Raw genomic sequence first — 15,967 nt, forward strand, 5'->3', positions numbered from 1 at the left:
TCTGAAAGGAGGTGAAGACAAAATATCTAATTCTCACAAGAGTGCAGGGGTTCGGTGGGAGAAGAATCCAACGAGAGCAGCCATCAGTCAGTAGCTCCAAGGGAGGCAGATTTTCCCTTCTGTGGCTGCCCTTTGAGCAGTTGGGCACCTGCAGCAGCTTTAAAGTTTCCTCCAGAAAGCGCTGCCTTGAGAAAGTACACCACATCTGCTAGAACCTGGCCACTGGGATTCCCTGGGCTCCCTGCACTCCAGCTCTGGCCTCCACCTCCTGCTGTCCCCTAGCTCTGACTCTAGCTCTCAGGTGCCCCCTCTGATGAGGCTGCCACTGAATACCTTGTGCCACACCCACTGCCAGCCCCTCTCACCGGCCCCTAATGCTAACTCGGCCTCAGTCACCGTCCTTTCCTGGGTCATCACCTGCCAAGCCTCGGGATGCTTGCAATCAGCATGCAGTGAATCCAGCAGACAGATTCACCTGCAGAGCACCCAAGCGCCTTTGTACCTTACATAAAGCCATGAGCCCCACGGAGCTGGGCCCTGCCTTCCACTGCGTCTTATTGCTTTGGGTCATTAGCACAAGGCCTGTGCAAGTTGGATGGTCAGCAAACATTCTTTGCATGAGTCACCAGAAGAAAGCCTGAGTGCATGCATTAGGACTTGGGAGTGGGAGAGGAAGGAGAGGAGGATCGTGGATGCATAAAGCTGATTTGGAAGACGTGCTTCCTTATGACCTGGCAGTGATGAAAAGAAAAGGAACAATTATAACACATGGCTATGTAATTAATTAAGTGCCTAAAATACACAAGGAATGATAAGGGCAATCCCATTATCTCTGAGTTCATATACTGCCTTAATTCTAAACCTTGGGAAATATTTGTGAAGATGGCATTTGAGCTGGGTCTTGCACTATGGATGGGAGTTCTAACAAGCCAGTGGGTGCTCTACTCCTTTATCCTGAGCCAGTGGCAGACATCACTAATTGATCACCCAGTGGCAGACATCACTAATTGATCATAGCTCTCTTTCCCACTGAGCTTTGCAGTCCTTCTCAACACAGGCTTACATCCCCAGGCCCATGAGGGGCAATCTATTTCCTGTCCCATCTCTGTCCTAGATTGTGACCAGCCATTCTGGGGCCCAGGACTCAGAATCAAAGGGATTCCGGAAGGGACAGACAACCACTGATAACTCAGGGACCTTGGTCATGGATATGCCTCCTCCTCTAGGGCTTGGTCATAAGTCCGTGAATGCCTGCACTCAGAGCCATCTTCCCCCATGTTACCAACAGTGTAGAAAGGAAATGGGGACTTCTCTCACTGTCAATATAACCTAGAGAGAAATCCCAACAGTGTCCAAATCAGAGGCAAAAGGATGCTATTGGGACCCTTGTTTGGTTTTCTGGGAAGAGAGGAAGGGGAAAAAAGAGTTTTTATTAATCATTAGCTTTGTGTCAGCCACTTGAACAGGCATGCTCTGACATGTATCTTATTCAATGCTTTAATAGGTTAAGTTTATTTATTTATTTTGAGAGAGGGGGAGAGAACACGAACAGAGAAAGGACAGGGAGAGAGAGGGAGAGAGACAGAATTCCAAGCAGGCCCCACACTCCCAGCACAGAGCCCAACACGGGGCTCGAACTCACGAACAGTGAGATCATGACCTGAGCTGAAACTAAGAGTCAGATGGTCAACTGACTGAGCCACCCAGGCACCCCTGCTTTAATAGTTTTGAGAGGCATCAGATGGATAGATGCATACATACATACATCATACATACATACATACATACATCACTCACATTCATAGATGCATGCATACATCATACATATATACATAGGAAGAAAAAAAAGAATATTTTTAGCTACCGGTGTCATTTGCAATACCAGTAACTAAGCTACTTTGTTTAACCCACACCAAGTTTGAACATTTCTTTTTCTTATGGGCTTTCACTGCTATTGTTAACTGCTCAGGGTGCCCTAATGGGCAGTGAGACCATGCCTTAAGATTAGGAATTCTTTGCAATTTGCTATTCAGTCTCTAAACAGCAGGCAGACATCCAATGGGCCATAATTATGATTTGAATATCATGAGATTCTTCTGTCCCTGTCTGGTTCCCGACTGGACTCCTGTCCTGTCAACCAACAGCAATCTTTTGAAGTCTGTAACTTTCCTAACTTCAAAGTTTTCTCAGGGCCTGACTAACGGGAGGCTCTCAAGGTGGAAATACTAAATGGATGTTCTATGCATGGTATAAATAATATCCATCTAAGAACATTCAGGACTTCAAAACCATTTGTATTAATGTAGGTGGCCGTTGTGAGAGTCTACCCTTGCGTGATGTCCTATTATAAACATCAGAGTGGAGGGAAATTGGGAGGGGAGAAGCCTTGTTCATTTCCACTGGATTTTTGCCAATGTTTTCCTCCACAATACCTTTGACATGAGGCCCTCTGAATGTGTTCGAGGGCCCCTCCTGTGTAATCACGCAACTGTTGTCATTTAAGGAAGCAAAATACCTTACCCCATTCTTTATGGGGCTCATCATGCAAAATGCTTCCAAGGCAATTTAAACCCTCGAGAATTTAGAAATAGTTTTCAGCGGCCACTATTGTTCGGTAGATTCTTAGACTCCTCTGGACACGTTGCTTTCTTAAATAAACGTGCAATGGTACCAGGGGTGGTAAGCCCAGGTATCGGGGAATCTGTATCGGGTGCAAGGCTTTGTGCTTTGTCTATACTATTTCAGTTACCCTTTGTGAGAGCCCCATTTAAAGATGTGCAAACTGAGGCTGGAAGAGGTCTAGATAACTTGCCTAAATCAACAATTAGTAACACATGGGACCAGGATTGGAATGCAGCTGAAACCACCATTTTTCCCCTTCTCTAAATTCAGCCTTCCTTTCTTGTCTCCCTAGAATCCAGAAAACGCTCTTCTGATGATTGATCATAAATTGTGTGTGTGTGTGTGTGTGTGTGTGTGTATGTGTGCGTGCGTGTGTGTTTTAATTCTCTAGTGTTTTGAAGTCTAAGGGCATCTATAAGTTCTATACATCAGTAATTATTCCATTTCATGAAATGGGAGGTAGCAATATTTTCATTTGGCAGGTTGTAAACTCAGTCAGACAGAATCAAATCATTTCCCTCAAGCTCACCGCAGGAAGGTAACCTCATTACTTTAAAAAAAAAAAAAAAAAAAAAGAGCTTCCTTCTTCATTAGCCTTCCTCACAAATGTCCTCTGCATTTTTATTGCTATTTTCATTACTTGGCTCTGAGATTTCCCCCCAGATGTTCTTAATTTGGAGGTTATTTTCCATTGCATGTGCGGCCTTCGGTACTGTAAATATTTGATCCGGTATTTTCCATAGCTTGAAGAACTTTATGGTGGTCACTTCAAACATTGCTACGGAATTTTCCCTGCTCTTTTAAGGCTGTTCTGTAAATTAGGAACTTGGTAGTTGATATCTTGCTGGCTCCGGGCACCATTTTTTCCCAGACTTTGATGTCTAGAAGCACATGCGACTCTTTACGCCTTAAGCACAGAAAAGGATATCATTCAAGCGTATATAAAGGTAGCTCTTATTGATGAGCATTTTCCCCCAGTTAATTTCTCCTCCGTGTCAGGGTCCTCATGATCGATTTTAAAAGATCTCTGCTAACTGTCTTTCAGCGATACCTTTTGATGTAGCTCAATGGGTCATGGGGTAGTGTTGTTACCAATCTTTTGCGTGTGAAATGTCCTTAGATGCTTCCCCTCACAATCTCAGCCTGGACCTGCCCCTTGATCCTCACCCCCTGCCTCACCCTTTCCCGAGATCTTCTCCAACCAGGGCCCCTCCCCATCATGCCTTTCCTCCCTGGCAAGACCTGCCCTTGGGTAATTTTAATTAATATGTACTAATAACCATGTTAATATTAACACATCATCTTAATCACTAATAAATCAATTTTATGTCTTCTAAGGACATAGTCACGTAACGAATCTGACTTTTAAAAAATTATATTCATTCGAAATCACACAGACGTTTTATCTTGCACTGATTTACCAATGGAAGGCTACAGCAGACAACTAAAATATCTTTCCGAGTTCATTCCTAAAAGCAACTGTTTCATTTTGGTGTTATATTTCATATTGCAAGAAAATAACATTCTTTAAGCTATAAAAAATTACAATGCTATAATTTAAATCATCAGTAGACACGAGAAAAAGTCTTATTAAGGCATCTGGTCCATCTTGCTAATATAGGAATTTTGTTGATGATGTGTTGTGTTATATCTTTTCATAAGATGTTGATAAATAGCATGTTTATAAATGGCTCACATAATGGATTTTTAACAACTTCCTTGGGAAATAATTTTATGTTCCCATAAGATTTTCCTGCCACTCGTCCTAAATTTCCTTTGACATATTTGATGGCTCAATAAGGTGGTGATTTCATGGAGTACTTTGCATTGCCAGCATGTAGCTGGCATAATGGGTCATAAAACCTTAGGGCAAGGAAGGACCTACGAGGTACCAAATCACACAGGTCACGTGATCATCTTCTCTTTTTAATTCAAATTAAGTTGTACATGTTTATTGTCCAGAAAATAATCTTGACATATTTTTAAATGGGAAAGATCCATTTTGTACAACAGAATATTGTTGTACAATATGTATGATTCTTTGGGGGTTGGGAGGGAATCTATGTGTGCTGTCTGTCTGTTGACATGGTCATGTTGGCTGTTCATGTTGGGGTCCATTGGGCCATTGGTCCACTCGGGGCCCCATGTGCAGATCAGACCCGCCCCCTGTGACTGGAGGCCATCTTGCACTGGGTTGGCCCTCTGCACCGCCTTCTGGGCCAGCCCTGACTGTAGCCAGAATGCAAGCATCTGCCCTGGACTTTCTGCTGCTCCCGGCAGGTGACTCTGTCCTGTACCTGCTGCAGACCACGGTGCTCACCTTTCTTTCTATTCATTAAGAAAATGCATGTGTTGTTTGATTCCCGCCCCGCCCCCCGCAGAGGAATTCCTCTGGGAGAAGACATTGGGACTCAGAGATCCAACCGACCCCTTTTCTTTCGGTTTTGCCTTTTCCCTCAAGGAAGGGGGAAACTGGGTCAGAGAAGGTTCCAGTGTGCCCTCAGACCAGACCCGAAAACACCACTGCATCCTCAGTGAGCCTTCAAACTCACTTGTAGTGACTCTCGGGGCCACTCTGTTCCTGTCTATGGTGTGGTTTCCATCCCCGCCCCGCACCCGTCCCCAGGTCAGACACATCTGTGTGGTCAGGCTCCCCCTTCCCACTGAGCTCCGGGGCCTCCTGACGATAAGGGACGAGCCTGTGCTCGGCTCCAGGGTCCCCCAACTTTGCCCAGCCCTGCGGTTGGACGTGCCCACCTGGAACCCAGCAAGGACTGTGCAAAGTGGAGAGTCGCCCAGCTCCACGGGCCACCTGGACCAGACCACGGCTCCAAACCAGTCACACTGTCTCGTTAAGATGAGCAAGGAGTAGAACCTGGGGGACAGACGTCTCAGTGCTAATGGTTCTGTTTGGGACTATGGGGGATGGGAACTTTTCCTTTGCACTTTCCAGGAGTGCTTTGATTTCCTTTACGACGTTCACATTCTGAATAAGTTATTTGTTGTAATTGAGATGTGGGGCACGGACGTGAGGTGACGGCAGTGAGAACGGAGGGGAAGGGAGAGACCTGCGACTCATCATGGAGCAGACACAGCGGCCAGCAAGGAACGAGGGAGACACTGCCCGCGATGGCTGGCATCATGGGCTCCACGTACAAATACGGGGCACGGCGGGGGGGGGGGCCATGCAAGATGCCGGGGTGTCCTCCAGATTGTCTTCCTGGCCTCTCCCAGCCCAGCACTGAGCCCCCCCCCCCCAGCATGCTCCCACCCACCTGGCTCACCTGGGGGTCAACGGGATAGCTCCTTCTGCAAATACGTACTGAGAGCCAAGTGCAGGCCAATCATCAGTTCCTGTTTCCAGCAAAAAAAAAAAAAAACCTTCCCCGGGAAGTTTCTATCCCAGGAAGAAGTTGGAGAGACCAACAATACGCAAGATAAATTATGAAAAACGTATAATGTTAGCTATTAAGTGTTAGTGAGAAAAAAATATATATAAAGCGGAGAAAAGAAGGGTATGTGCAGTGTTGGGAAGGGGGCACTGGAGTGCTCATCCTGGTGACCAGACATGGGACACTGAGAGGGGACCATGTGAGTGCAAACCTAAGTCTAAGTCAGGGAGGCTGGCTTACAGGCACCAGAGGGAACAGTACCACAGGCAGAAGGAACAGAAGTGCACAGAGCAACGTAGGGATGTGCTGGCACATTCAGGGCACAGTGTGGCTCGAGTGGAGAGAGAAAGGGGGAGACTGGAAGGAGAGAGATGGGATCACAGGACCCTGGGCATAATAATGAGGACTCGGGCCTTGACAGAGTGAGCTGATGGCCACTGGGGAGTTCGCACAGAGGACTGATCAGAAACACGGTCTGACTTGTAAGAGGCTGTTTTATTGACAAGGCGGACAAAAGGCTGCAGGGGTGCTGAGGGAGGAGTGGCGAAGCCAGTCCAGAGGCAAGAGATGGGTCACAAGGCTCTGGCTGGAGTCCAGGGGAGCAGAAGGGTCTCAGAGCAGGCTGGTGGTAGCGGTGGGGTGGGGAGAAGAAAAAGAGAGGATTAAAAATGCCTCCCACACTCTCAACATTTTGGGGGGAAACTAGGAGAATTTACTGAAATTGAGGAAAAGCTGGAAGAACAGATTTGGTGGGAAATTCAGGAGCTCAGATTCGGACGTGGAGACCTTCCGAAGCCCCCAGACGTCCAGGAGGAGATGCAGAGGAGACGCTTGGAGGCACAGGTCTGGAGCTCAAGGGAGGGACCAGGGCCAGAGAAACGCCTTGGCCGGAGGTCAGGGTTCAGGTGCCTTCATAGCCAGGAGGCTGTATGCGGGCCCCCCCACCCCGAGGGATGGGGAGGACAGAAAAGGGGAGGGACCAGAGGATTGAGCCCCAAAGGACCCCAAGGTTAAAGGTCAGGGAGGAGAAAAGGAGCCTCGAAAATTCCTGGGTGGGGTCTGCAGAGGAAGGGTCAGCATACTTTCAGGGTGCGACAGAGTCAAAGCTTCTGTGGCTTGTGTGACCGAGGGGCTATTGGGAAGGGGCGGGGGTGGGGTGGAGGCAGTGAAATTGGAGAAACCTTTCAGAAAATTTGCCATAAAAATAACAGTGATGACGATGTCGATACCTGGCTTCTATCATCTGCTCTGGCACTTTATACATATCGAGTAAGTGGAAAGGAAGGACAGGAGATAGGCAGCGACCCAACGCTACGCGGGGCCCACGACAGGCTCCCTACTGCTTGGGCTGTATGGTGTGTGCAATACGGGAAACCACAGAGCATACTTACGGGTGGAAGGGAGGCGGCAGTGATGGGAAAAGCTGACAAGACAGAGAGGAGGGGCTCCCAGGGGCCAGGGTGGAAGCTGAGCCCAGACACGGGGGCTGCGCTGACGGCAGCCAGTGTATCGTCCCATGCCCGAAGGAAGAAGGAAGAGCAGAGAAGTCTCAGCTGTTTAACTCGGAAAAAAGGGAGTCAGGGAGGGAGGGTATTCCTGGAGGCAGTGGAGGGGAGGGTGCGTTGAAGGATGGGACCGTCACAGGTGGGCCCCAGTGGGAGCGGGCTGGGTCATGGTTCCCAGAAGTACTGTCACCCAGCATGGAAGGAAGGGAGGGAGGGAGGGAGGGAGGAAGGAAGGGAGGGAGGGAGGGAGGAAGGGAGGGAGGGAGGGAGGGAGGAAGGGAGGGAGAAAGGAAGGGAGGGAGGGAGGGAGGAAGGGAGGGAGAAAGGAAGGGAGGGAGGAAGGGAGGGAGGGAGGGAGGAAGGGAGGGAGGAAGGGAGGGAGGGAGGAAGGGAGGGAGGGAGGGAGGAAGGAAGGGAGGGAGGGAGGGAGGGAGGAAGGGAGGGAGGAAGGAAGGGAGGAAGGGAGGGAGAAAGGGAGGGAGAAAGGAAGGGAGGGAGGGTATTCCTGGAGGCAGTGGAGGGGAGGGTGCGTTGAAGGATGGGACCGTCACAGGTGGGCCCCAGTGGGAGCGGGCTGGGTCATGGTTCCCAGAAGTACTGTCACCCAGCATGGAAGGAAGGGAGGGAGGGAGGGAGGGAGGAAGGAAGGGAGGGAGGGAGGGAGGAAGGGAGGGAGGGAGGGAGGGAGGAAGGGAGGGAGAAAGGAAGGGAGGGAGGGAGGGAGGAAGGGAGGGAGAAAGGAAGGGAGGGAGGAAGGGAGGGAGGGAGGGAGGAAGGGAGGGAGGAAGGGAGGGAGGGAGGAAGGGAGGGAGGGAGGGAGGAAGGAAGGGAGGGAGGGAGGGAGGGAGGAAGGGAGGGAGGAAGGAAGGGAGGAAGGGAGGGAGAAAGGGAGGGAGAAAGGAAGGGAGGGAGGGTATTCCTGGAGGCAGTGGAGGGGAGGGTGCGTTGAAGGATGGGACCGTCACAGGTGGGCCCCAGTGGGAGCGGGCTGGGTCATGGTTCCCAGAAGTACTGTCACCCAGCATGGAAGGAAGGAAGGAAGGAAGGAAGGAAGGAAGGAAGGAAGGGAGGAAGGGAGGGAGGGAGGAAGGGAGGGAGAAAGGAAGGGAGGGAGGGAGGGAGGAAGGGAGGGAGAAAGGAAGGGAGGGAGGGAGGGAGGGAGGAAGGGAGGGAGGAAGGAAGAGAGGGAGGGAGGGAGGAAGGGAGGGAGGGAGGGAGGGAGGAAGGGAGGGAGGAAGGAAGGGAGGAAGGGAAGGAGGAAGGGAGGGAGAAAGGAAGGGAGGGAGGGAGGGAGGGAGGAAGGGAGGGAGAAAGGAAGGGAGGGAGGGAGGGAGGAAGGGAGGGAGAAAGGAAGGGAGGGAGGGAGGGAGGGAGGAAGGGAGGGAGGAAGGAAGGGAGGAAGGGAAGGAGAAAGGAAGGGAGGAAGGGAGGGAGGAAGGAAGAGAGGGAGGGAGGGAGGAAGGGAGGGAGGGAGGGAGGGAGGAAGGGAGGGAGGAAGGAAGGAGGAAGGGAAGGAGGAAGGGAGGGAGAAAGGAAGGGAGGGAGGGAGGGAGGGAGGAAGGGAGGGAGAAAGGAAGGGAGGGAGGAAGGGAGGGAGGAAGGAAGGGAGGAAGGGAGGGAGAAAGGAAGGGAGGGAGGGAGGGAGGAAGGGAGGGAGAAAGGAAGGGAGGGAGGGAGGGAGGGAGGAAGGGAGGGAGGAAGGAAGGGAGGAAGGGAAGGAGAAAGGAAGGGAGGAAGGGAGGGAGGAAGGAAGAGAGGGAGGGAGGGAGGAAGGGAGGGAGGGAGGGAGGGAGGAAGGGAGGGAGGAAGGAAGGGAGGAAGGGAAGGAGGAAGGGAGGGAGAAAGGAAGGGAGGGAGGGAGGGAGGGAGGAAGGGAGGGAGAAAGGAAGGGAGGGAGGAAGGGAGGGAGGAAGGAAGGGAGGAAGGGAGGGAGAAAGGAAGGGAGGGAGGGAGGGAGGAAGGGAGGGAGAAAGGAAGGGAGGGAGGGAGGGAGGGAGGAAGGGAGGGAGGAAGGAAGGGAGGAAGGGAAGGAGAAAGGAAGGGAGGAAGGGAGGGAGGAAGGAAGAGAGGGAGGGAGGGAGGAAGGGAGGGAGGGAGGGGCAGGAAAGGAAAAGAAAAGGGGAAAGGAAAGGAAAGCAAAGAGGAAAGGAAAGGAAAGAAATGAAAAGAAAAGAAGAAAGGAAAGGAAAGATAAGAATAGAAGAGAAAAAAGAGAATGGAAAGGAAGGGAAGAAAAGTAAAAGAAGAAAGAAAGAAAAGGTCACTACCCACAGGACACCTTCAAAGCGAGTGCTAACTTTCTGGCTGAGCTGATGCTGGGAGGCGGCCGGGGGTGTGTGTTTTTGCCACTGGGCGCTTGCTGCGTTGGTTAAAGCTCCCTTTTTGGCCACACGGGGCATGATGCAGAGGTGAAAATACCATCCCGAAAACTATTCAGTTCAACTCGACTAACATCTTCTAAAGGCCTAGTCTGTGCCAATTCAGGGACATAAACCTGGGAGCTGTTGGGACAAATTGGTTTGTGGGGAACTTAACCTCCCCACGTGCAATCAAGAGAGCAGATGTGCAAGCACGTGAGGCCTTTGCCCAAGGTTCGCAGTCAGGGTGGAACCAGAGCGAGACCCCTCCCTTCGATGCCAGGGCTTGGGGCTCCGCAGCTGCCTGGGCCCAAGTCCGCAGCTGCCTGGCCCTGGGCAGCTGGCCCCGGTCACCACCACTGCCTCTGTCTTCCTCCGAGGTCCTGGCAGCCGGTGCGGCCCTCTTCCGGCCGCCTACCCCCTCCCTCCTCCTGCAGGTGCACGAGGCCACAGCCCGAACGTGAACACACTTGACCCTGGGGCCTCACTACCTCTGTCACAAACCTCAGCACAGACGCCTCCTCGTGGAAATCCGAGGGAAACGGAGGGCAGAGTCGCCGTGGGACAAGCCCGCTTTGGTCCCGTCCGCCCCGCCAGCCGTGCCCCAGGCCACCAGCCAGGCCGAAAGGCTGCTGGGACCTTACACGAGACCTTGAGGCCTCAGCCCAGAGGCACAAGAGATCTCAGCGTGATTCAGGGATGGGAGGCCACTGACCACAAACAGAACACGGAGTGGGAGCAGAACAGTGGGTCACAAACAGAACACGGAGGGGAGCAGGCCCCGGGCAGATGTCCAGGACCTCGCAGGGACGTGGACATCTTACAAATCACATGATAGCGTGGAGCCTCCTCAGGCAAAACGCACACGCACGGAAACTTCCAGACATAATTTCTGGCGTACCCTGACGCTCTGCAGGACACTCTCTGGACCTCAAATGGATAAGCCCCGAGGATGCGGCTCTTCTGAACAAAGTCAAGAGCAAGTTATGCAGGCAGGGACTCCGCTGCTGCCGCCATCCGCGCCACGGCGCCCACTGGGAAGCAGCCTGTAACATCGGCGTCACCCACCCCTTCCTCTTTCTCCCCCTGCTCCACCTCCAGGCTCTAGCGTCCCCCCCACTTCCGGGACGTTAGTCACCCTGCTCTGAGCCATCCTGGCACTTTGTTGACACTCGGCTTAAAGCCCTGGTTCCATGTACCTGGGCCGCTGCCCCCGGAAACCGGGAGCCCCAGGACAACAGAGGCAGGATGCCCTTGGGCTCCCCATGCCAAGACCAGGGATCAGGACACACGGGTCGCGTGGGTGGTGCCCACGCGGCTCGGGCTCCGGGCTTGATGGCTTCGTAATTCTCCAATGTGACGAGAAGGCATTTACTGCTTCAAACCTGAGCACAACAGCAAACTTACAAAAGGCCTGCTTGATGACACAGCATTGCATGGTCTAGTGAGTCCTTTTATAAAATTACGTCTGGAATGTGGACTACCCAGCGCTCCAAAACATCGCGAAAGCTCTTACTCTGGAGATCAACTGTATTTGCTTCTCATGGCGGAAGTTTTACGGTGGCCTTTGGCGCAAAGCAGTTCGATTCTGTGGGACCCAAGCCACGGGCTGCCTTATTTAAGGCCATACGCCTGTGGCAGCTTAAGGTGACGGGGAAGGGGGGAAGAAGGGTGGTAGGGAGGCGGGCCTGGGAGGGCAGAGGCCCCGAGAGGCACTGAGCGGAGCTGAGATCCGGGCTGGGTGGGGACGCCTGGAGCACAGCTGTTTGAAACCAGTCGTTACCAGGTAAAGTTCTGTTTCGCAGGTCAAAGCTGCGAGGGCATCCAGGAAGTAGGTGTGGACATCCAGAACCAATGTCCAAGGGCTTCATCAGACATTTCAAAATGCCCGGGAGAATGGGAGCATCCCAGCTACGGAGAGGAAAGGCCTCGCTCCGAGTGCAGACCTGGGGTGCAACATTCGGGGTGCTGCCCATGGGTGCAGTTCCAAGGGCGGAGCCCCGTCGCAAGCCCTGGGCTCTTGTTCTGACTGGCCCCACGAGATGTGGAATCCGGAAAGGGCAAAGAGGATACAGGAGTGGCCTGGGCTGTGTCTATGATCTTACCCAGGGGCAGTCTGATCGCCATCTGGGAGGAGATGATAGTCAGACTGTTAGTTCCACACACATGCCGGGGGCGCCTCCTGGAGCCAGGGTGGTGCAGTGCAAACCTCAGTCGGGTTGTGTCCCTTCTCTGCTCAAAAGCTTCCCCTGGTTCCCCAGCCCCCTCAGCGCCCTCCTCACCATGACCTTCAAGACTCGGCATGGTCTGGCCTCTTAGTCCCCTGACCCCATGTTCTAACATCCCCGCCTATGATGCCAGCCTCCTTACCCCCGCCTCAGGGCCTTCGCACATGACACGCCCTCTTCCCGAAACACTCCCCCTTTGCAGAGACACCTGGCTGCCCTTCCTGCAGCCTCTGCTCCACCGTCACCTCGGACCACCCCGTGCTAAGTCACCCTCTCCTCCCTCTTCTCCGTCTCCCCACTGCACCGAGCGCCGGGCAGCTTTCTACACGTTCACTTGTTTATTTGCTCGTTGTCTGTCCCCTCCCACACACACCTCACCAGAACATAGGCTCCACCAGGGCAGGGGCCTGGAAGTGCCCACCGCCGTACCCCTAAATCTTCGCTGAACGAGCGAAAGCCCGAAAGAACCAAACAATCCCTCTCCACCTACACATCGGAGCGTACGGATCCCTCTCTATTGGCTTCCTGGCGTGCCCAGGGGAGGCCTTTGTGGACTCAGCCTCCTTCTTGACTCAGCCTCCCTCTTTTTTAAGTTCTGTATATAAATCAATTCAGGTCATTAGAAACAGGCCCCCGGCCCCCTACTTTGTTATTTTCTCTCTGAAATGCCCCCACACAACCATGAGTCAACATCCTGGCTCCACGGCTCTTATCAGAGCCCAGAGCAAGGAGGACTATTTCTGTTCGTGACAAACTGCTATAGGCTTAAAACACATCAGCCTGATCAAGTCTCCCATGTGTCATTGCCATTCTCAGTGGTAACACATTTTAGCTGCACCCCAGTGGTCTCCATGGTGTAGACGCCATTCGGGGCAGTGTTTGCTCCTTTGAACATTTTGTTATTGTGACAGATGAAGGGAGGGATGACATCAGAAGATTCGCTTCTACCTTTCATGGGAAATTAGCCGTGCAACCAAACATCCCAGGATTTGTTTCCTGGAGCAGTGGTTCCCAACGTGCGGGTGGCAGAGTCCTGGGGACATCAGAGTTCTGTCTTACTTCAAGGGGTCTTGTGGTTGCCGTGGCCACACCACATGCCACTGGCACACTGAGTAGGAGTTTCAAGCAGGGCACCTGGGGGGCTCAGTCGGTTGGGCGACCGACTTCAGCTCAGGTCATGATCTCGCAGTCCGTGGGTTCGAGCCCCACGTCGGGCTCTGGGCTGACAGCTCGGAGCCTGGAGCCTGCTTCAGATTCTGTGTCTCCCTCTCTCTCTGCCCCTCCCCAACTTGCTGTCTGTCTGTCTCTCTCTCTTCTCCTCCCCCCTTGTGTTTTGGGTATCAAAAATAAACGTTAAAAAATTTTAAAAAAGAAGTTTCATGGACCAAAGCTTGACTGTCTTTTGAATATGTCCCCATGCACACTTTGGGACTGACCCGTCATGATCTCATGTAACTATCTTCACATATGTATTTTCCAGTCAGTCTTCACCAACTGGCACCGTCATCCTGCACAAGGTCCCCAAATTGCTAGCCTCACGGGGATCTTTGTACTTGGGAAGATTGAGAACACCTGCCCTGTAATTTGAATCTTTGGGGCAGGGGATTCAATATATCCAAAGCGAGTTGTTTATCATCAGAAGACCCATGAAGGAGAAGATGGGTGGGTAGCCAATGAAAGACGCGGTGGGAATAGCGAGCAATTACCTGGGAATTTTCTTCTTTTCCATTTCTTCTCTGACAGCTCACCTCGTGCTTCCATCCACACTCTCCTGGTACTCCAGCGACGATACAACAATACTCCCACTGTCTGCATCCACGTTGCAATACGGTCCTGATGCGAACATAAATGCAGGATTGCACACTCTGCTGCTTGCTTTGAACTGACCACAAAGCCTATCCCTGTGGAATCCCAGCCTCCACGTGCATGGCGGTCATTCACGGGGACTTCCCTATCTCTTCTGACGCCCTGCGTTGGCCTCTGAATAAAGCTGACTTCAGATCGATGAGCAGTCAGGTACTCCAAGCCTCGATCCCAGAGCACCCAGAGATTGCAGATGTGGGAAGTCTAAACCTAGTTAGGCAGGAAGAGGTGTAGCACATGGATGTGATTTTAGGGGCTCGTTTTGGCCATATCTGTGTAAGTATGACAAGATTGAGCATATCTGAAAGAAGGGGCCAGCCACTGACGTTTAATATCAACTCAGTTTTGACTGTTGTTAAATTCATAGCCACCCTTGATTTTCAAGACCTATGGGGGGCACCTGGGTGGCTCGGTCAGTTAAGCATCTGACTCTTGATCTCAGCTCAGGTCTTGATCTCAGGGTGGTGAGTTCAAGCCCCGCATTGGTCTCTGCACTGAGCATGGAGACTACTTTAAAAAAAGACCTAGGCATCAAGACGCGTGTGCGTGCCCATGTGTCTTACAGACCTCAGCATTCGACGATTCGTGCTTCCCTCTGACTTCCAGCCACAGCCTTTCGTAATCCTGGAAAACCCAGCTAGAGGATCATCATTTGGCCCAGGGGTTTCTCTGCCAGGGAGCAAGGGGGCAGACTGATACCTGAATAGGTAGAAATATGGACCCATCCCCCTCCTTCAGGCAAAATAGTCTGCTTTCCTCTGTCAATCAAATTTATCTGTTATCCATTTACTCAAATTTGCAGAAACGTTCTATCTGCTGTTGGGGAGGAGGTTTGAAATCCACTGCTCTGGCCTAAATTTTCAACAGTAATGAACAAACTGTTTTCCCTGAGTCAAAAATGCATCCATTAGAGGGCACCTGGGTGACCCAGTTGGTTAAGATTCCGATTCTTGATTTCAGCTCAGGTCACGATGTCACAGTTCGTGAGTTCGAGCCCCAGATCGAGCTCTGTGATGAAGCACGGAGCCTGCTTGGGATTCTCTCTCTCCCTCTCTCTCTGCCCCTCCCCTACTTGTTCTCCCTCTTTCAAAATAAATAAATAAGCTTTGAAAATGCCTTTAGTTTGTGAGTGATGAAAAGGCCATGTCTACTGCGATTAGTCTGAAAACTTTTATTTTGAAAACAAATTAAGTCCTGCAAATGTAGCTTTTTTTGAGTAACCAAAGCAGTGACGTAAGCTCTGGGGCATCATGAGGCAAGACTGTGGAAAAGCAGCACAGGTGATAGAGTCAGGCGACCTGGACCCGGAGGTCCCAGGAGACCCGGTCCCCACTGCATTGCATTACCCGAGTGGCCTGAGCAAGCCCCGAACCACTGCAATTTGCATCTGTCATTCGTTCCTGAGTGACCACCCATTCCTGAGAATATTCTCTTCCCGGTCCCAGGGCTTCACCACCACCTACCTTCTGAGGACCCAAACTACTCCTGCTATAGGACCCTGCCTTTATCCACCTGCTCTGGGGCTCACAGGTTTCTAGATCTCAATACAGACAGATTACATTATGTCCAACCCCGTCTGCCTCATGCCCTATCTTGACTGGCGAGAGTTTCTGCATCTAGAAACCAAGAGCTCACAAAGGAAGCCATGTCTGAGGACTCTCCCTCCTGGACGTCTTTCAGGTTCAACCTTCCCCGCCACTCCCATGACTGTCTTAATCCAGCGACACCCCCGTCTTGTCTGAACTATTGCAGTCACTGCCCCTTGGTTTTCCCACACTTGAACCCTGCTTTCCTGGGTACCGTTCCCCAGTCAACATTGCTCTAAACACCAGACTGCTAATCTCTTTGGCTTGACATGCTTCTCTGGCTCTTTGTGGCCTGCACATTCCCATTACAGCTCCTTAAGGGGCGTGGTCTGGCCTCTGCCCGACCCTCCAGGTCCATCCCAACGCCCTGCCCTGTCACCTGTCACTCCAACAATGGGCACCCCCTGGGAAGGT

The sequence above is a fragment of the Prionailurus bengalensis genome, chromosome C1 (assembly GCF_016509475.1).
Source record: "Prionailurus bengalensis isolate Pbe53 chromosome C1, Fcat_Pben_1.1_paternal_pri, whole genome shotgun sequence".
NCBI lineage: Eukaryota > Metazoa > Chordata > Mammalia > Carnivora > Felidae > Prionailurus > Prionailurus bengalensis.